This window comes from Anomaloglossus baeobatrachus, chromosome 2, assembly GCF_048569485.1.
Source record: "Anomaloglossus baeobatrachus isolate aAnoBae1 chromosome 2, aAnoBae1.hap1, whole genome shotgun sequence".
Lineage (NCBI taxonomy): Eukaryota > Metazoa > Chordata > Amphibia > Anura > Aromobatidae > Anomaloglossus > Anomaloglossus baeobatrachus.
The window spans coordinates 137,583,695-137,605,824 of record NC_134354.1 but is presented as its reverse complement, the minus strand read 5'-3'; the positions used below and the strand labels follow the sequence as shown (position 1 = coordinate 137,605,824).

At 45.7% G+C, this 22,130-nt stretch overlaps 1 pseudogene; it reads right to left on the bottom strand.

The window, feature by feature from the left end:
- Positions 1–3,481: 3,481 nt before the first annotated feature.
- LOC142287573 (T-complex protein 11-like protein 2) lies at positions 3,482–21,096 on the bottom strand (annotated as a pseudogene).
- Between the last annotated feature and the right edge of the window lie 1,034 nt (positions 21,097–22,130).

Below are 22,130 nucleotides of genomic sequence, written 5' to 3'. Positions count from 1 at the left end.
AGCTGCCGCCGTTCTCAAGTTAATGGCGGTGGTCATGATATGGGTGGACACACTGTATATCTTCATGATTTCAGAAGACAAAAAAAACCTGTGCAACAAAGAGAGGGGGAGCAAGCACTGCCTGAGAATGGCATGGAAAAAAAAATTTTTAGTGTAAATTCACAATTATTCCAACTGTGCTATAATTCAAATTGAGATTTTTAGCAAATGATTGCTCAATAATTTGAGCCGCCGCTGCCAACGTCAAGGCAAATCTCTATAGGGGGGTCCTACTCTATATTTATAATTTCAATTTGCCATACGGCTAACTAATTAAATTATAAGTAGAACCATATTAAAGCACACATATACCTGATACATGTCAGAAACGCTTCCATGCTGCAAAGACAGGCCAAACTGCGAATAAAGGCAGTCCACGTCCCAGCACGTGCAGCTGTATGCCGCACACACTGGGACAATGTCAGAACTAGCCCTCACAGTGCCCACCCAGCAGCCATGAATGAAGTCGGAACAGGCCCAAGCATATGGTGCTTAAATAACGATGCCTGTGGAAAAGGGCGTGGTAGCTGCGTGTGAACAGACACCAAATTATATATATGTAGATAGAAACAGAAGGAATATGCATACCAAAGTCAAGCGTGCACAGCATGGTGGGGGTCAGCCACCAAACTAAGGTACAACAAAGAGAGGGGGAGCCAGCACTGCCTGATAATGGCATGCAAAAAAAAAAATTTTAGTGTAAATTCACAATTATTCCAACTGTACTATAATGCAAATTGAGATTTTTAGCAAATGATTGATCAATAATTTGAGCCGCCCCTGCCAACGTCAAGGCAAATCTCTATAGGAGGGTCCTACTCCATATTTATATTTCAGGCAGTGGTGGCTCCTCCCCTCTCTCTGTTAAACAAAATCTGTGTAGTCTAATTTTGCAAATATACTTTATTTTTAGCCTTCTACTATATATTTACAATACTCACTCTATGGGTGTGATCCTCTTGTTGATTATTTAATGTACCAGAGCTGCCCATTTCCGGAATGTCAACAATGCTACGTTGCACGACCAGGGTAAACAGAAGAGAAGACCCTGGTACAAAGAATTTGACGGTGGCCAAGTATTTTTTTTCAGTTTTTAAATTATTTATATAAACCTTGTAGTTCTTTTACTATTTGTTACCAAATCACATTGTCATAATTTTTTTTTAACTCAATCCCAACAAGTGGCCTACATGTATTTCACACATGAGTGTAGTTTTATAGAGCGGGCTCAGGGGCCTTCTGCAGAAAAGCATCAGATAACAGTGCGCTGTTTTGGGTTATAGACCCCTCAGATATACAGATATATATTCTTTCAGGTCCATGTATACCATACCACTTCAGATTTTAGTATAAGATAAAGGATCATGTTATGTACATAATGCTTTGTGCATAATTTTTGGTTATTTTGACTAAACTGTAACCACTTTTTGGATGATGAGAATACCAAGCACTTCTGACATTTAGCCAGAAGCCTAAGGGACCATAACATCATATCCTACCCGCTATGTGCTGCCAATGCCAGTGTTCTGTGAAAAAAATTATCTTAGACAGCAAGCACAACCGGCATTGATTACTTAGAAACTTTGCAGATCACCACTTTGGAATGGCAGTGCCCATTTGAAGAACTTGGAACATCAGCCGTGTGTATTTTACATATTAGATTAAAGCAGCAGACATTCAAAACTTCCTTTATTGAAAGCATTTACTAGTGTGTTGAGTATTAGCAAATTTAAGCTCTTCGGGATAACATGTAATACAATAAATTATATTTTGTGAATTCATTTACTTTGTTTGAGATGCCTGAGATGCCCATTTTTAAAATTTTAAAAATAAAACAGATATATTAAAATTCTTATACATTTTTCATGACATATAAAAAAGTGTATAACCCCAAGAAAAGAGAATAGGTAATAGAATATGAAGTATACGCTATTGGCTATTATAATGGTTGTACTGGCAGTACAATAGTGTCCACAGTTCTCCCCAGGTAAACGGTAAAAATATATCTAATATATAAAGCTGAGTGTATGTGTGTATGTATCTGTGTATGTCCACTAAAGGAACACCTGCTATCGCATTTACAATCACAAAATTTTGCAGAGACACCTCATTTGACTCAGGGAACGTCATAGACTATGTTTTGAGGGGAAAATTTAACCCCGCGCTTTACAGTTATTCGACAAAAAATCTGCAAATATTAAAGTCAATGGAGCTGGGAGTTATGGGTCATTAATAGGAGCTGTGATTGGTTGCTATAGGCAATGAAGGACATTGTTAATATAAGAAGCTTATGTGTGAGGTAATAATATAATCGGTAGAGACAGACACAGAGACACATAGAGACAGAAACACAAACAGAGAAACACAGAGAAAGACAGAGAGAGAGAGACACACAGACACAGAGAAACACACACACACACACACACACACACACACACCAAGAGAGACACAGGGAGACAGAGACAGAGAGGGAGACAGAAATACAGAGAGGGAGACAGAGACAGACAAAGAGTGAGACAGAGACAGATAGAGAGGGAGACAGACAGAGCGGGAAACAGAGATAAACAGAGAGGGAGGCAGAGACAGTCAGAGAGGGAGACACAGACATAGAGGGAGACAGAGAAACAGAGAGGGAGACAGGGACTGTCAGAGAAGGAGACAGAGACAGGCAGAGAGGGAGACAGAAACAGTCAGAGAGGGAGACAGAGACAATCAGAGAGGAAGACAGAGACAATCAGAGAGGAAGACAGAGACAGGTGTGGCGCTCCTGAGGCTTCAGTCACCACAGGGTATTGCACCTCATCCCGGTAAGGAGGAGGTTAATGTCTGGAGTTTCTCACTTACACAACACTTGCACAACACATACAGTTAGGTGCTCCTCACAGGAACTGGGACAAAGGTGGTCACCATAACAACGGATTTTTCCCAGCCACTTTGTGTCATCAGGAGGGAGGGGGGCGCACTGGGGAAATGCAGAAACACAGAGACATTCAAGTTAGAATAGTCTGGGACACTGTAAGAGCAAGGTCCTTCGGGAGCGTGCTTAAGAGCTTCCTGAGGGAGACCTGACCAGACTGAGAGAAGGCTGGAGACGCAGAAAAAACACAAAAAAGCAGCAAAAATACACTTTTTGCTGCAGCATTTTTCCTGCCCATAGAGGCAGATCTGGTTGCAGAATATCTGCAACTAAATCTGCAATGTGTGCACATAGCCTAAAAATTACTTTCTTCCCCTTCCATGGTCTTTAATCTACAGCCATTTGCTGTAAATAAAAAAAAAAAAAAACTGACATTGCTTTCCTTAAAAACATAAAACTTTAACATTCAGTAGGTTCTACTGAATAATGCATGTTAAAATTCTTTATAAAAGTAGATTTCATCTTCCCTTTAGAAACCACTATATACATGAGGGGAGTGCACTGATTTAATGGCTACCCTGTCTACTACTGTGCCTCTGCTTTATCTCCTTGTGGTGGGCTGAATAGCAGCTTCCAGAAGATCTGGGCATAGAAAGGTCCGGACACTTGCTTGTTGAAACTGACAATGTTTGCATACTGAAATCCGATGAACTCCATTTCCTTCTGGACTGGTGTAAGACCTCCAGGAAGTAGAGGAACTTGCTTGTATGGTTGGGGAAGACAAAGGAATGTGGTCAAGTACTCTTGGATCCGTTTTTCAATTAGGTTGTAGATTGGGTGGTTCTTCTCAGTCAGGCTTCAGATCTGTCCTTCCAGGATACTTTTAGCCTCCGCGCCAAGTGCAGGTAATCCTCTGTCTGCCAGCGATTTGCTCATCTCATATGATATTTTGGTACTCAGTGAAGCAAGAGGATCTTTTAAGTTTAAGGTTTTGTTTAGGCCTTGAAGGAGAATAGTTGCCATTTCTTTGACTTGTTCAATAAAACCAGTAGTGCTTACAGGGCCCAGGGCATTCTGGGTGATAAGACATACACACGCTACCAGCTTAACTTCATGCAGCTTGTTCTTTAGGTCCACAATACGCAGGTCATCTGCGATGACTGTCTCTGGCACAACACTGTCATAGTCCATATGCAGAAGTTTCACAAAACCACTGTTTAGCACCAAAGTAGGGCTCAGGTGGTCTACAGATACTCCACTTGCACCGGATGTGCTCTCCTCAGCTTTTGCCTTTACTGCATCCTTAAGAGCGTGCTCTATCCATTTGGTGGTCTGATTCAGTGCATCGGGTGATTTTTCAAGTATTTCCTGGAATTTTACTCGCTCATATTCTGCTAACTGCCGTTGGAGCTGTGGTCTAATGTTGTAGATCGTATAATTCACCATATCCATTTTCATGAGGTCCAGTACGTGGAAGACATCCCACAGCATTTGTACAATGTCTCCACTGGCCTTGAGCTTCTTCACATCATCATCTCTAACAGGGGCACATAACTTGGACATTAGATTGATGATATAACTGCCAAGCTTTGGAATATCAACAGCATTGTGTTCTGCCTGTTGTCTTATTAGGTCCACGTCTAGAACTTCACAGATTTGGGTCCGAAGTCTGTTTGTGCCAGGAGTTAAGAAGGAAAGTAGAATCTCTTTTATCTCATCAAATAGCTTGATAGCATGTTCATACTCCGGAGGATCTTCCTTAAGTTCTGATTCCAAGCTATCCCAGAAAGCTTTGTGGACAATCTGCTTTACTCGTTCTTCCAAACTGTTTTTCGGGGGTTCTATAGTATCAAGATGGAAGTTTTCATTTGCAACAATTTCATGGGCTATTAGTAAGTTGGATAAGTTCCTTGTGGTAGACATAACATCTTCAAAGGTTGATGTTCTTGGTGGACTTGACACTGGAGAAGCATGCTTGCTGGATGAGTTGCTGGTAAAACTTTCTCGTGGAGAATCGCTGTCGCTGGATGAGCAAGCCATGCTTTCCGACAGTCGTGATCCATCAGAATAGGAGAAGATAGGAGAAGAGCCCGATATTGATAGAACCTGTGGGACAAAGGAGAACTAACGGTCGCCTGGAGGTGAGATTAACTATTCCCTGGGACTGGCGCTGATCAGGGTGCAGAACCCTAGGGCAATACAGACTTTAAGTTGGATCACCAAATTCTGCAGGACGGGGAGATTGCAAGTCTCCCTAGCCACCACTAGTTCCTGGAGCAAAGTGACACATGAGATCCGGGGTCGGGATTGTAGCCAGGCCCCACGGTGAGGATCCGCGCCACCTGCATACGGGACAGGATACTTGAGACTTTAGACGAACATCGGGGTACCCAAGTTCTTCAAGCCACGGAGATCCGACACAGAGAGAGCGCAACAAGGAAGGGCCCACAGACTGCCATACCGGACTTTACCTCCAACCTGCTCGGGATCGGCTGAGGCCCTTGATGGTGAGGACCGGTACCTCCAGGGCAGCAGATAACTTGTGAGTAAGAGACCTGGAACCACAACCGCTGCCTCAGTCTCTTATTACCGGCACCGTCACCCTGCGCCTTGGCGCCAACGGCCGAGACTCCAGCCCTCTTTCTCATCCCCTGGGGCCCGCTCCACCAGTGGGTGAGCAGTACCATTTCGGCTGCGACATTACCATCCGCAACAGAAGCCAGCGAACGCAGCGGCTGCTAACCCCTGGCTGCATACTGTAGTTGGCATCATGACAACTCCCATCATCCACCTCCATCACCCTTCCATTTTACTGTATTCCTTGGGGCCAAGGAACTGGGCCAGGCCACCCGTGACATCGCAGAGACCTGCATCATCGGCTCGGCGACGATTAAAGGTGAGACAATCGACCCCTTTGCCAAGTGGGTGCTACACATGCAGAGACAGAGACAGAAACAGTCAGAGAGGGAGACAGAGAGGGAGACAGAGACAGTCAGAGTGGGAGACAGAGACAGATAGGGAGAGACAGTTACTACCTTGTGCAACGTCAAGTACTATAGCTAGTTTTCTATGTACCTCATAAATAAAAACGTAGATTTACAGTATAATAACCATATGCAATATATTAATATTCATGCAGCTAGACCTAAGAAGGCCCCTAGTAACCAGCTGTTCCCTGTCCAATAGCGAAGATTGGCACCCTAAAATTAGATATGACGCCCCCACTCATCAAAGGCCGCCCCCAGCTAAGTAGCCCTATATATATCCTATAACATGGCGGCCAGTATGTATCAAAGACGTTCCTGATGTACACCTGGATGTCCGCTGTGGTACTTGTAGTGCCACGAGTCTTGTCAAGGCACTCCAGGGACAGGTTTTACGTATAGTTTGAGAGACAAGCAGGTCTGGTTATCCCTATATCTCTGCCCATGGGTTTGTTTCATGTGTTAAGATGGAGACTGGTTGTTTGGTCCATGTTTATTGTGTGGAGGCTGCTATGCCTCTAAGAGGAATCCGTGAAAGAGAAAGGATTTGCTTGTCCTGACTGGGAACGGACACCATACTGTGTTTGTGTTGCTTTGAAGCTGCCAGAGGGCCTACAATATTTTGCAGGAGAGCTGGTTGTGTGTAAGAAATAAACTTTCTAGAGTCTTAAAGTGAAAGTGTTCCTGTTTGTTACCTCGAGAAGTGAGCTCAAGTGAGTTGTTTCTCCACAAGCCCTATAACAAGATAAAGCAAATAAGGAATTGAACAATATATATATAAGTTTGGAACCAACGTCCCTAATCATGAGATAATTAACAAAATACTAGCTATGACAACTTCATACTATCCAAAAATGTATTTAAAAATATACATATATCTTCATTAGAAAACATGGCTCCCAGAGCGAGGTATTTACACAAGCAGCAAACGTGGAGATCCTTGCAAAGGATAGCTGCCCACCGTCATCAGTTACCACACACAACCAGTGGACAGGGGAGTCATTGTATTTAAATGAAGACGGCCATATTGTTTACCCCCTTAAGAAAAATTATCCTTTAAAATAGTCCTTCTTTTGATATTTTTGTAAAAGAAATTTTACTACCTAATGAATGATCTGGAAAAAAAATCCGATAGTCTCATTATTAAAGACATTAGTTTTTGGAGTCTGCATAACCCTGAATATAATCAGTTCAATGTCACTAAGAGTTATACAATTTAGTGGTTAATCTACCATGGTAATCAATGATGTTAGACATAATCATGCTTTAATGTATATGGAAATGTTTACTGGAGCACAACCACACATTAGGCTTAGATAGCGCCTGATCCTATGCAACGATTTTACCTTCAGCAGCTGTTTTCTATCTAATATTGAATTAGTTCGTCCTAAGTTCTAGGTGTAGTTGATGATGGAATTAAATAATAAACTATCGAGTGGCGCATTAACAGTTGTGATAGATAAGCATAAATCTAATGTTAATGTTAAGTTATGTAATAATTAGTGATAAGTAAATACTAAATATTCGGGTTCCGGTTATTTGTACGAAATACCTAGTACTCTTCAAGTATTCGTCATGAATAACGAACCTCACTGGCATACATATAGTTGGGGCCCAGAGGTGAGAGGGGGCCCCCCTAACAACCAGGGTTTTACTGACCTGGCTAGATAGCGTGGGCTCTGGGTCTTCTGCGGGCCCCCAATGTTTGATATAGAGGAGGCCCACAACCAATAACCGCGGTTGTTTGAATGGGCCTATGGGTCATCAAATGTCACTGCTATATGCCGAGCGGTGTTGTCAGCATGCAGCGCATAGCAGTGATGTTTAATGGCCGCCAGCCTATTAAAGGTTGCCATGTTTGTGAGCGGCCTCTGATAGGCTGGCGGTCATTAAATATCACTGCTATGTGCCTGGAACTGCCATCAGCATGCGGTGCAGAGCAGTGATGTTTAATGGCCATCACTGCTTACCGCTGTGCCACAGAGGCTACAAAGACTTGGCGTCAGACTGAAGAGACTGTGAGTACACACTGAGGGACAGTGTAAGAGAGAGAGAGAGCATTGCAGGGTGGATGGACCACATGGAAAATGGGGGGCACAGTATGAAGAAGGGGGGAACAGTATGGAGAGGTAAGAACTTGGGGCCACAATATAGATAATTGGGAGCATAGGGGGAACAGTATGGATAAGTGGGAGCATAGGGGGGATTGTATGGAGAAGTGGGAGCCTAGGGGGATTGTATAGAGAAGTGGGAGCATAGGGGGATTGCATGGAGAAGTGGGAGTATAAGGTGCAGTATGGATAAGTTGGGAGCATAGGGGGCATTATGGATAAGTGGCAGCATAGGGGGATCAGTATAGATAAGTCAAAGCATAGGGTGGCAGTATGGATATCGTAAGTGGGAGCATTGGGGACCAGTATGGATAAGTGGGAGCATAGGGGGATCAGTATAAACAAGTGAGAGCATAGGGGGATTAGTATAGATAAGTGGCAGTATAGGGGTATAGTATGGATAAGTGCGAGCATAGGGGGGATTGTATGGAGAAGTGTTTTGCTATATTTTTAAGGCTAAGGTTCAGATACGGCTTTAAACAAGGCAAATAAGTAATTTTATTATTAAGGTTAATATGAAATACAAACTTAAAGGAAAAGTATGATATTGCGTACACTTTTGTATATTCAACATACAGGAGCTTTGAACATCATCTGTCTGGAAGTCAGAGAAGCATGACATAGACAGAGAACTCCTAGACATCACTGCCCGGACGTCTCATGGAGCAGGAAACATGAGCTTCTGTCTGTGCTATATTTCATCTGATCTTAAATAGAGGTTTGCACAATAATTACAAACCTTAGGGGTACTTTGCACGCTGCGACATCGCTAGCCGATGATAGCGATGCCGAGCGCGATAGTACCTGCCCCCGTCGCACATGTGATATCTTGTGATAGCTGCCGTAGCGAACATTATCGCTATGGCAGCTTCACACGCACTCACCTGGTCAGCGACGTCGCTGTGACTGCCGAAGAATCCCTCCTTCAAGGAGACGGTGCGTTTGGCGTCACCGCGACGTCACTAATCGGCTGGTCAATTGAAGCGGAGGGGCGGAGATGAGAGGGATGTAAACATCTTGCCCACCTTCTCCCTTCCACATTGCCTGTGGACGGCGGGCACAGGTAAGGAGATGTTTGTCGGTCCTGCGGCTTCACACACAACAATGTGTGGAACTGCAGGAATGACAAACAACATCGTACCTGCAGACGCACCGACATTATGAAAATGAACGACGTGACACAGATCACCGATTTTTGACTGTTTCACGCTCGTTCATCTTCTCTCCTAGGCTTTACACGTTGCAACGTCGTTACCGGCGCCGGATGTACGTCACTTTCGATTTGACCCAGACGATATCGCAGTAGCGATGTCACAATGTGTAAAGTACCCCTTAGAGTTAATGTGTTGTAGTCTTATTGATCCATGCCTTTTGATGGCCAATCGTTGGGCATAGATGAATCAGAGATACACCACACATCAGACAATGGGGTAATAAACCCACAGATATTCAAATCTCCCCAGAATACACATCAGGTATTTGAGTTAGGTAAATGGATATATTGTCTGTCTGTGTATGTAGCAAACCCATAAAACATCAGATTGTTGAACTAAAGTAAATCATAAGGTTTCTGTTAAAATGGTATATTGTCTGTCTGTATATGTACAACAAACACACAGAAACCCTTAAGCATACACAAGATTTTGTAACCATGTACACTTTGTCTGTCTGATTAAACAATATGTTATAGTTTAACATAATGTATAAACTCAAAAATAGCCATTTTTATATTTGCAATACAAGAAGTGGGAGTATAGGGGGACAATATGGATAAGTGGATGCATAAGGGGGAATTGTATGGATAAGTGGGAGCATAGAGGGGTAGTATTGAGAAGTAGGGGAACTATATGTTGAAGTGGGAGCATGGGCGGGGGCAGTATGGAGAGGTAGATCTGTTTTATGGTAACAACCTTACTATTGTTAAAGAAGCCTCCCATGTATTCACTAAATGTGTGTATGTGCATGTAATGTGTGATAATATACTCACTTACCGCTGCTCTCTCTGGTGTCCTGCAACGGCCTCCTCTTCTCAGTGACGTCGCTGCGCTACAGACTCTCCGGGACAAGCTGCTCTGCATGTCCCAGAGGTGACTTTTTGCCTCAGGGAGGGGGTGGGGGCCCATACAAAATTCTTGCACAGGGGCCCTTTGCTCTCAGTGTCTGCCCCTAACAAAGCTAATGCAAGTCATTGGGGAACCTAAGCATTTTTCTGGGAAATCTTCAAGAAAAATGCTCAGATTCCCCATTGACTTGCATTAGGTTCGTTATTTGTGATGAATACTGGAATATTACTACATATTCAGTACGAATACACGGAACCCGAATATTTAGTATTTGCTCATCACTAGTAGTAATAATACTAAGAGACATCATGCCCAACCAGTCTATTAATTTGGAGACTGAAAATACTCCCTGAAGCCTATATCAATTGATCATATGGTCTTACATAGATGGCAATAATCAGGTTTATGTCCCACAATAATAGAGCAAAAAAGGAAAATGTTAAAAAAAACAAAGGGCAGAAAAATTAAAATAAATAATGACATATCGAATATTTGAGTAGACCATCTCCAGTAGATCGGTATTTTATTCTTACACCTACTACTTTCTGATCCAGACTAATGTTTACCGTAAGACAACTTCGGTTAATTCCCTTCTTCATGCCTCGTCGTCCCATGATCAGTGCACCATTCGGGCCATCCCCACCGGTCAATTTTTACGCATGAAACGTATCTGCTCGTCTGACCCTCTTTTTGAGGAACAGGTGGCAGATTTAAAAATTCGTTTTCAAGAACGGGGCTACAGTAATAGGAGTATAAAACGGGCTTATCTACGAGCAAAGCACACTCCTCGATCCACTTTACTATATAGTGGTGGGGCTAAAACCGGTGGTTCCTCAAGTCCTGGCCAAATTCGGTTTATTTCCACTTACAATCATGAATGGTCCAATATGCGATCTATTTTGAGCAAGCACTGGAATGTTCTCTTGTCTGACTCTACCTTATGTGATCTTTTACCCAAAAACCCTCTGATGACGCCTCGTAGGTCACGCAATTTACGTGACATGCTTGTACGGAGCCACTATGTTCCAAATCAACCTACCACCTTTTTGGATCTTGGTACTCCCCTCAGGGGCTGTTTTCCCTGTGGCCACTGTCTGGCCTGCAGCAATGTCCTTCGGATTTCCACCTTCACCTCTGCTGACGGTCTGCGCAGCTTTGATATACGCCACTACATATCGTGTGGCACCAGCAATGTGGTTTATTATGCCACGTGCGAGTGCCACATGATATATGTGGGCCTCACCAGTAGGGAGCTGCGCAGACGTGTGAGGGAGCATGTGAGGGACATTGCTGCGGCCCGGACAGTGATTGACACCTCTACCCTGAAGACCCTTCCCCGTCACTTTCGTGCTTTTCACGATTGTGACCCAACGTCCCTGAGCATCAGGGGCATTGATGTTATACATGGGGGGGCGAGGGGTGGCAATGTACGTAAAACACTTGCCCAGCATGAAACACGCTGGATTTACACTTTGGGAACATTATCCCCGAGGGGACTTAATGAGCATCTGAGTTTTGCACCCTTCTTACGATGACTGCTCTCTTCTTTGTTCTCCCTGGTTTTTGTGCCTTGTTTTTAATTTTTAATTTTTGCATATTTTCCTTTTAGAATCATTGATTCAACTTTGCTGGCACTCTTTTGGAACCACGCTTTTGACATCGAACATCGACATGGAGCCTTTTATATATTGATTACTTTCCTCTTTATGCCACGACTTGTTACTTGTAGTAACACTGTATACTCTGTGTTTTAATATATGCTTTTTCATCAATGTTATATGATTACGGAGTTGTTATATGTTGATTATTTCCCTCTCGTGCCACGACTAGGACTTTTTACATTGAATGTCCTTGTTATAATATACATGTTCTCCACCAGTGTGGCACTGTTGATAGTTATTTAGTTAGTCCCTTTTGTGCCACGACTAAGGATACTGGCTGTAATATTTGATACTTTGGGTTATAGTATTTGATCTGTCCTCAGTGTCACACTGTTCACACCCTTTTACTTATACTTTTTGATTCAATTATGGATGTGGGGCTCATATAATATATTATATATTGATTATTTTTTCTCTTGTGCCACGACTAGGACACTTTGAAGTGATACTAAATACCTTGTGTTATAATATCTGTCTTCTCGTTAGTGGCACAGTGTTCATATTTACTTATATATATTTTCGAGTATCATCCTGGACATTGTGCTATGGTTATACATTAACTATTCCCTTTTGTGCCACAACTGGGGTTTAATATTGCATATTTTGTGTCATAGTATAGGCTCTCTTATTCATGTCATACCTTCATGACCATGTATCTTTGTCTGTCATGCTCGCTCTCGCTTCTCCTCCCCCTGTCGGCGCGGCTGCGTCAGTGGCCTGCTGGCCCGGCTCTGTCGGCGTCATTATCGCCTGCGCGCATGCGCGGTTCGCGGGTGACGCATCCCCGTGTTCCGCGCATGCGCGCTACCTTTAAGGGGCATTGACGGCCGACGGCGCCGGGTACCAGCCGCGATTGACTGGTCACGCTGACAATGAGGGGGTGGAGCAGCTGGAGCGTGGGGGCGCCATGTATAAATACACATGGCTGCCTCACAGCGTTCCACCTCCCCCTGATGAAATAATCCGATTACAGAGATTTGGAAACGTATACGTCGGGGCTCTCACTGGGGGGTCTGCTCTGCTGCTATCAGGCCGGCTTTGTACTTTCTATGGGTATGTTTACTCTCTTGGCTGGGTTTTAATCCAATGTTTATGTCTCACATTTATACCTGATTGTTTATGTGCATCCATTTAGCACTTTATGGTGGCTACATTTGTCCATCTTTGACTGTTAAGCCTTGACTTTTGTTTTACCATTCACTTTGTTTTTGCAGAGTTTGCTTTCTACCAGCACCTGTAGCTTCTTACTAAGGCTAAGTTCACATTTCCGTTGATTTGTATCAGTCACATGCGTCGCTTGACGCATGTGACTGATGCGCTGTTCAACGCTGTACAACGGATGACAAAGAACAGAATTCTTTGTCGGATTCCGTTGTGTGCGGGGGGCGGAGTTCTGGGGCAGAGCCGAGCGGGGGGCGGGGCCAGGCGCTGAGGATGTCAGTGGAAGTGCTGCGGTCTGCATGGCTGGGGACAGGTGAGTGTATCTGTGAGTGAGTGAGTGTGTGTATGTGCATGTATGTATGTATGTATGTATGTGTGTGTGCACATGCAAAGTGCGGGAGGGGGCGGAGCCGAGCAGGGGGCGGGGCCAGACGAGGGTGTCAGTGCTTGTCTGCATGGCTGGGGACAGGTGTGTGTGTGTGTGTGTGTGTGTACATACATGTGCGGAGTGCGGGAGGGGGCGGGGCCGAGCGGGGAAGTGTCGGCCTCCCTGCACACGTAACCAGCCTAAATATCGGGTAACAGCAAAGCACCCGATGTTTACCTTGGTTACCCGATATTTACCTTGGTTACGGGCCTACACCGCTTAGCGCTGGCTCCTTGCACCGTAACCAGGGTAAATATCGGGTAACCAACCAAAGCTGGTGACGTGTGCAGGGAGCCAGAGAGCATGCGCAGCGAAATCCGACGGATCTCGCTGCTCAAAAAACGTTACATGCTGCGTTCCTCCCGCCCGGCGGTCAGTCGTTCCACGACTGATCAGTCGGGCGGAGGGTGCAACGCAGCATCAACAGTCACAATCCGCTGCTCATACAAGTCTATGGGAGCAGCGGAATCCGCTAAACGGATTCCGCTGTTTACAAGAGCAGCGGATTGTGACTGATAGATTTTAGCGGAAATGTGAACTTAGCCTAAGTGACATTTGGGTCTTATTGTATGTACTGAATGTATCCCTGCTACCTCAGAGTACATATATGTACTGTAGTATTTATTTAGTGCTGGTTTTTATCCTAACAATTGTCTAAACTCTATATCATGCCCAATTTGTGCTGGATGCTTTTTTGTATGTATTAACATTGACCCAGCCTATGACTTACCATTTTTTATATGTATGTAACATATATTGGTTTATGTACAATTGTTTTATCTGCCGGCTTGTCTGCTGCTAATCCTTCTTGTGCCAGTTATCCTTTATTAAACTTATTTGCACTGTACTCCTTGTCCTCCAATTTTTATACTACTGTCTTATGTTGACTAAAGTAAAATATATCTTTGTACCATGTTAGCCAGTAGAGATAAAAAAAATTTTGTTTAAAAGAACAGAAAGTCCTCAGTGGTTGATACCTTTTAATGGCTAACTGAAAAGATGGTAATAATTGCAAGCTTTCGAGACTACTCAGGTCTCTTCATCAGGCATGGTATAACACAAAATCTGAAGAGTCACATATTTATACACAACAGGACATAGAATGGGGCAGTAAAAAAAAAAAAAAACAAAAAAAAAACAAGTTATATGAAACAGAACTATCACTATGGCAGGGGGACAAACTGTTGTGGGGCCATAAATACTCATATATACTAAAAATACTAAATATAAGTATTTATGGCCCCACAACAGTTTGTCCCCCTCCCATAGTGATAGTTCTGTTTCATATAACTTTGTTTTTTTTGTTTTTTTTTTACTGCCCCATTCTATGTCCTGTTGTGTATAAATATGTGACTCTTCAGATTTTGTGTTATACCATGCCTGATGAAGAGACCTGAGTAGTCTCGAAAGCTTGCAATTATTACCATCTTTTCAGTTAGCCATTAAAAGGTATCAACCACTGAGGACTTTCTGTTCTTTTAAACAAAATTTTTTTTATGTTGACTAAGTGATTTAAAAGAGAAAAAAACAAACCTGAAAGCTGCACATGCACATGAATAATGCTAAAATATTATGATACTCAAAAAGGATTACAACCTACTTTCTAAAAACGACTACTGACCTTTCTTACATTAAATTAGTTAGCCAAGATGTTGTGTGGAAACATTGGTGGTGATAATAAGGGACTTATACGAGGACCAGAACAATTTAGCACCATCTAGATCTACCTCTGTGTCTCAGGCTAAGCGAGGACTCTGACGTCAGATCGCTGTATGCCACTGCTAAATTGCAGCATAGTGACGGTAAAAGAGGTTCTATAATGAGCCTCAAAGAGGTATGAAGTTGTCTAGCAAGTTGGCAAAAGTCGTGACTAGTTTGATTTTTTTGCTTTTTGCAGTAACTGTTAGGTCACAAATACCACCCCATTCACTTGCACTGTGCGGTGATGTAGCAACAGCATTCAGCAATCTTTGACCGCTTGACCCTGTGCCACAGCCAATGTCACTATGTAGCCTCCGCCTTACTGATGTCTATTAACTTACAAATGATTCAGGGCACTGAGATCAGATATTATCATTAAAGTGTTTGATTTAGCCACTTAGGATGTCTTGAGGAAAAATGTTAAGATCCAAGGTGAAAGTGCTGAATGTTCTTGGATGGAGTCAATATTAAGAACCATCAAAAGCTTTCCGGTTTTGTGGTATACAAAAACTCAACATTTCACAGTTCAAGCAAAGGGACTAATACAAATCTAATTCCCACTGTGCTTTTTTTTACACTGCATAAACTCACCAAGGAAGCATTTTTCCAATCGATAGTATGTTCAGTAGACACAGAAGTCGGTTGGTTACTCGGATTATAGTTTCATCACCGCTCACCATCTTGGTCAATTCCTCAAAGTTTTAAAGAAACTCACAAATGTCAGACATTCATGCCCACTTGTTGGTTCTTATGCGTGGAGGCTGACCGGAATAGTGACAGGCATGTTGGAGCTGGTATTCAACTACTGCCCTCTGCTGCTCATAAATGCTCACATGTGTAATGTAATGTGTAGTTCCAGTATGTGGGCATGTCGCACACTAGTCGATGAGCTGGCACTTGCAAGTGCTACTGCAGCATTGCCAGACCAGCGGCAGCTGTAGCCGACTTGCAGAAATGGGTGAATGTGCGGCATACCTTCACAAGTAGCTCAGGCAAATCTGGGTAGGTTTTCAGAACGACTAAGTTGAGCACGTGGGCCAGGAATGGACATGTGCGAGCTTACCAAGCTCCAGAGCCGCCCTCATATTAGGGTCATTATCACACACGACCATGCCTGGTTGTAGGTTCAGTGGTGAGAGCCATAGATGTGTCTGGTCTGTTAGACCTTTCAAAAACTCTCCAGCAGTGTGCTGTTTGTCACCTAAAGAAATTTGTTTCAGCAGAGCCTGTTGCCATTTCATCGAGGCAGTGCTAAAGTGTTTCTCCAGCTTGCTTCCAGCTTACCACTGATATGGGCAACAATGCGGAGATGGAGGAGGAGGAGGAGGAGGAAGAGGGGGTCTTGCAACTGGTGTAGAAGGTTAGGGAAATTCTGATGGAACTAGGACCCGCTATTCTAGGCATTGGGGGTGTGCCGCCCCATGCTCGGCAGCCAAGCCGCTCGGGTCCGGACCTTCAGTGGGTGGCTCGAGGGTCTTCGGACCCAGGGGTCCTGCGGTCACTCCGATCAAAAAAGGGGTTGGCGGTTTTGGGGATGTAGGTGTACGGCCAGAGCCGTGTTTAAGTTTGTGACGCCACCCACGGGTTGTGGTGATGGTGGACACCACCGCTGCAGTTATGGGGCACCCGGGGGAGATGTTGCGCAGCAAGTTGTTAACCTTTCCATGAGTAGGGATGGTGACCCCGGGACCCGTTGGGGGGAGTTTGGGCGGTGCAGGGAGATGGGCGGCCAGAGGGCACTGATGTACTCACTATAAGTAAACACACGAGTCTCTGGTAAACCAAAGTGATGGTGATCGGTGCCCGCAGCCGGCTGCAGTCTGGTCCCCCACCTGGTTGATGGTCTCCGTCTTTCTCCCGCACCTGTTTTGTGATGGTGGACTACCTGCACTTGCAACTACAGGAGTCCGCTCCTCTGCTTGTGGTCGCCTAAGGAGCCCTTTGCCCTTGGGATCTCTCTGCCGTGGCGGTGGCTTTCTATCCCCCTCGTTGGGCTGTTGCCTTCAGTTGGGACTTTGGGTGGGGCAGGACCTATAGTCCTGGCCGCAATCAGTTAATTAGCTAGCCCCCAGTAGCTTCTGGACCTAGCTACAGGGTCTGAGTACCCCCCTTTATGCTCCGGTTTCCGAGTCGGTTCCCCGGGTCGGTACCGGGGGGCCACTACCCTGTCCTGGTCCACCACGGTTCCACTGAGCCGTCTTCCTGGCTCATGCAGACAGAGGCCCTACCCTGGCATCTGTCTGCTACAGGCCTGTCACACAGGCCTGACCTCCTCCACTGAACTCTCAAACTGATCTACTGTCTTTTCCTGCCTCAGGCCATCCAAACTCCTCGGTGGGCGTGTCCAACCACCTGGCTCCACCCCCTGGTGTGTCCATCAAGCACTGAGGGGGCTGACTAGGGTTTAAATGTTTGGTTGCTGTCACCTTGTTAGGGTACTGGTGTAATGCGGAGCCCTATCTGTGACTACCTGGCTTGGCCAGGGCGTCACAGTAGCATGTGTACAGTCACAGGGTCTGACTCAGTCCCAGACTCCACAAGGTTCACCCAGTATGCTGTCAGGGAAATGCTGCTTACCTGTCCATGAGCTATTGCCTTGTGTCGGTGGTTAAATGGACCTTCCCAGTAACTGTGTTGGTCAGGGCACAGGTGATGTTATGGGACATGTGCATTTGTAATGTGGGGATTGCACACTGGGAGAAATAGTGACGGGTGGGGACAGAGTACCAAGTAATGGCCACTGCGATGAGATTGTGGAAAACCTAAGTGTCCACAACCTAAACAGCAACATTCCAGGGCAAGCAGTCTGGAATTCTGCACGTGTAGTGTTTGGGCCTGTGAGTGGGTGGCTGCATATTTCTGGTTGCGTTCCAAGGCCTGGGGTGGGGACAACTGAACGCTAATCTGGGACAAGGCAGAGGACATTTTTGCTGATGGGGGTTGCCAATGTGCAATGACAGGTGCAGGGCAGGAATTTGGCAAGTGCGTAGCACAGGGAAAGAGGCAGTAGTGTCACCTGCAGAAACTGATTGTGGATTCAGGTGTTCAATCTACCTAGTCAGTTGCTTTGATGACATGTGCCTGAGCATGCTGGTGATGGTTAAGCTGGTAGTGGTCACAATTAGTGATGAGCGAGTATGCTTGTTACTACTCGGTACTCGCACGAGTATCACTGTACTCGGGCTACTCGGCGGGGACCGAGTAATTTTGCAATACTCGTGCTTTACTCGTGGTCTTCATCCCTGCATGTTGGCGCTCTTTTGAGAGCCAGCCCTCATGCAGGGATTGGCTGGCAGACCACTGCAATGCCACAGCCCTGTTAGTTGTGAAATTGCAGTGATTGGCCGGCCCGCACAGCGTGACCGAGCCTTTATACCGGCGGGCGCGCTGTGCTCTGTACACAGCCATCTCATATTCCCTGCTTTCCACGCCCACAGGCGCCTATGATTGGTTGCAGTGAGACACGCCCCCACGCTGAGTGACAGGTGTCACACTGCACCCAATCACAGCAGCCGGTGGGCGGGTCTATACTGTGCAGTAAAATAAATAAATAAATAATTAAAAAAAACGGCGTGCGGTCCCCCCAATTTTAATACCAGCCAGATAAAGCCATACAGCTGAAGGCTGGTATTCTCAGGATGGGGAGCTCCACGTTATGGGGAGCCCCCCACCCTAACAATATCAGTCAGCAGCTGCCCAGAATTGCCGCATACATTATATGCGACAGTTCTGGGGCTGTACCCGGCTCTTCCCGATTTACCCTAGTGCGTTGGCAAATCGGGGTAATAAGGAGTTAATGGCAGCCCATAGCTGCCACTAAATCCTAGATTAATCATGTCAGGCGTCTCCCCGAGATTCCTTCCATGATTAATCTGTAAATTACAGTTAAAAAACACACACACCCGAAAAATCCTTTATTAGAAATAAAAAACACTAACAAAGTCCCTCATTACCAATTTATTAACCCCGACAAACCCTCCATGTCCGGCGTACTCCACGGACTCCGGCGTCGCGTCCAGCTCTGCTGCATGGAAGTGACAGGAGCTGCAGAAGACACCGCCGCTCCGGTCACCTCCACGCAGCTAATGAAGGGAATAGCGCGATCAGCTGCTGTCAGTCAGGTAACTCCCGGCCACCGCTGGATCCAGCGGTGGCCGCGATTAACCTCAGTGACAGCAGCTGATCGCTATACTCACCTCAGTTGGTGCATGGAGCTGACTGGAGCGGCGGTGAGTAGCGCGATCAGCTGAGCTGTCACTAAGGTTACCCGCGGCCACCGCTGCATCCACCGCTGGATCCAGGTAACCTCAGTGACAGCTCAGCTGATCGCTATACTCATCTCATTAGCTGCGTGGAGGTGACCGGAGCGGCGGTGTATTCTGCAGCTCCTGTCACTTCCATGTAGCAGAGCTGGACGCGACGCTGGAGGACTGTGGAGTACGCTGGACATGGAGGGTTTGTCGGGGTTAATAAATTGGTAATGAGGGACTTTGTTAGTGTTTTTTATTTCTAATAAAGGATTTTTCGGGTGTGTGTGTTTTTTAACTGTAATTTACAGATTAATCATGGAAGGAATCTCGGGGAGACACCTGACATGATTAATCTAGGATTTAGTGGCAGCTATGGGCTGCCATTAACTCCTTATTACCCCGATTTGCCAACGCACTAGGGTAAATCGGGAAGAGCCGGGTACAGCCCCAGAACTGTCGCATCTAATGTATGCGGCAATTCTGGGCGGCTGCTGACTGATATTGTTAGGGTGGGGGGCTCCCCATAACGTGGAGCTCCCCATCCTGAGAATACCAGCCTTCAGCCGTATGGCTTTATCTGGCTGGTATTAAAATTGGGGGGACCGCACGCCGTTTTTTTAAATTATTTAATTATTTATTTCACTGCACAGTATACACACACCGGCTGCTGTGATTGGGTGCAGTGAGACAGCTGTCACTCAGTGTGGGAGCGTGTCTCACTGCAACCAATCATAGGCGCCGAAAAGCAGGAAAGCAGGGAATAGGAGATTAATTAATGAGCGGCCGGCTTTTTCAAAAGAGGAAAAGCCACCGGAGTTTGAACAGCTGTGCAGCGCCGCGGCAGTGATCGGGGAACGGTAAGTAAGAGAGAGGGGGGGGAACTGACCGACAGACTGTGAGAGGGGGACAGACAAGACAGAGAGAGACAGACCGACGGACTGAGGGAGATAGAATAAAAAAAAAAAAATGACCGAAATCGCTAGTAAAAAGCACAAAACGTGCGTTTTGGACATCGGAGTGCCACACATGGTTTTCATGTAAAATCTTTCATGTATTAATCTCAAAAAGTAACATACACCAGCTCTATCTCACTATTGGGTATGTGCCCTTAACATTTCCGCCATGAAAATTCATTTTGGTGTCATTTTGGAAGGTTTTCTGGTGAGTCCGTAAAAATGGCGTAAAACTTGGACAAAATTGTTCACAGCTGTGACTTTTGAGTGATAAATGCTTCAAGGGGTCTTCCCCATGCTGATGCCATGTCATTTGAGCACTCTTCTGAGACTTTTGTGACATTTTTAGGGTTTCTACATGCTGCCGGGGGGTCATTTCACAAAAATACTCGGGTCTCCCATAGGATAACATTGGGCTCGGTGCTCGGGCCGAGTACACGAGTATCTTGGGAGGCTCGGCCCGAGCTTCGAGTACCCGAGCTTTTTAGTACTCGCTCATCACTAGTCACAATCCTGCTGATCTTGGTATGGCACAGGTTGCAAATGACTGTTTCTTATCTTCCGCACTTTCTTTAAAAAAGTGCCAGATTGGGGAACATCTAACCCTTTGCCTTTGAACTTGCCACGTGTATGTGATATGGGGAAGAGTATAACGCCTACTCCCTCTGGCCACCTCACAACCTCTTCCTGCCAATTGCGGTGCTGAAGATCCCTCCCCCTCTGTGCTGCTGTCCTTGTTCTGCATGCCACCTTCCCAGGTTTGGTTAGTAACTTTATCATCCACTTCATCTTCCACTTCCGCACTCTGGTCCTCTTGAATTGTTGACTTAACATCACTTGTTGACAACTGTGTCTCATCATGATCTTCCTCTTGAGACACTAATTGCATTACCCATCGTTGTCTTCATCTCAGTGTAGCTGGTCAAATATTTGGGCATCACTACACATGATCTCCTCATGTCCCACTTGAAACATGCAGGGTGAGAAGAATGGAAATTTTAATGAGCTCTTTGGCGTGTCCGATTGTGGGATCATTTGTCTCCAGGGAGTCACCATGTTGGGAGGAAGGAGGATCAGGGTAAAGAATATGTCGTCCAGACTCTTGGCTAGTGAGACTGGAACGTGTGGAAGACAGGGTGGGGCTGGTAAACATACTGGAAGCATGAACTGCCATCCAACCAACCACATTTTCACATTGTTCTGGCTTCAAGAGTGATGTTCCGCGCCCTCCCCTGAACAGTGGTACAGGAAGATCAATCTCATGGATTAGCGAGTTGGTTGTGCTCCCACAACAGGCACACTATGACCTGGCACATGGGCTCAGCATCTGCACCATCAACAGCACTTAAGGCCCTGTTACACGCAACGACATCGCTAACGAGATGTCATTGGGGTCACGTAATTCGTGATGCACATCCAGCCTCGTTAGCGACGTCGTTGCGTGTGACACATACGAGCGATTGCTAACGATGTAAAATACTCACCAAATTGTTGATTGTTGATATGTCGTCTATTTCCCAAATGTCGTCGCTCTTGCAGGACGCAGGTTGTTCATCGTTCCTGAGGCAGCACACATCGCTACATGTGACACCCGAGGAACGACGAACAACACCGTACCTGCGTCCTGCCGGCAACGAGGTGGGTGTGAGTTTCTGCAGCTGCTCTCCGCCCCTCCGCTTCTATTGGACGCCTGCCGTGTGATGTCGCTGTGACGCCGCACGAAAGGCCCCCTTACAAAAGAGGCTGTTCGCCGGCCAGCGAACAGCCTCTTTTCTAAGGGGGCGGTTTGTGCGGTGTCACAGCGACGTCGCTAGGAAGGTAAGTACGTGTGACGGCTGCCAGCGATCTTGTGCGCCACGGGCAGCGATTTGCCCGTGACTCACAAACGACGGGGGCTGTTGCTTTCCCGAGTGACATCGCTAG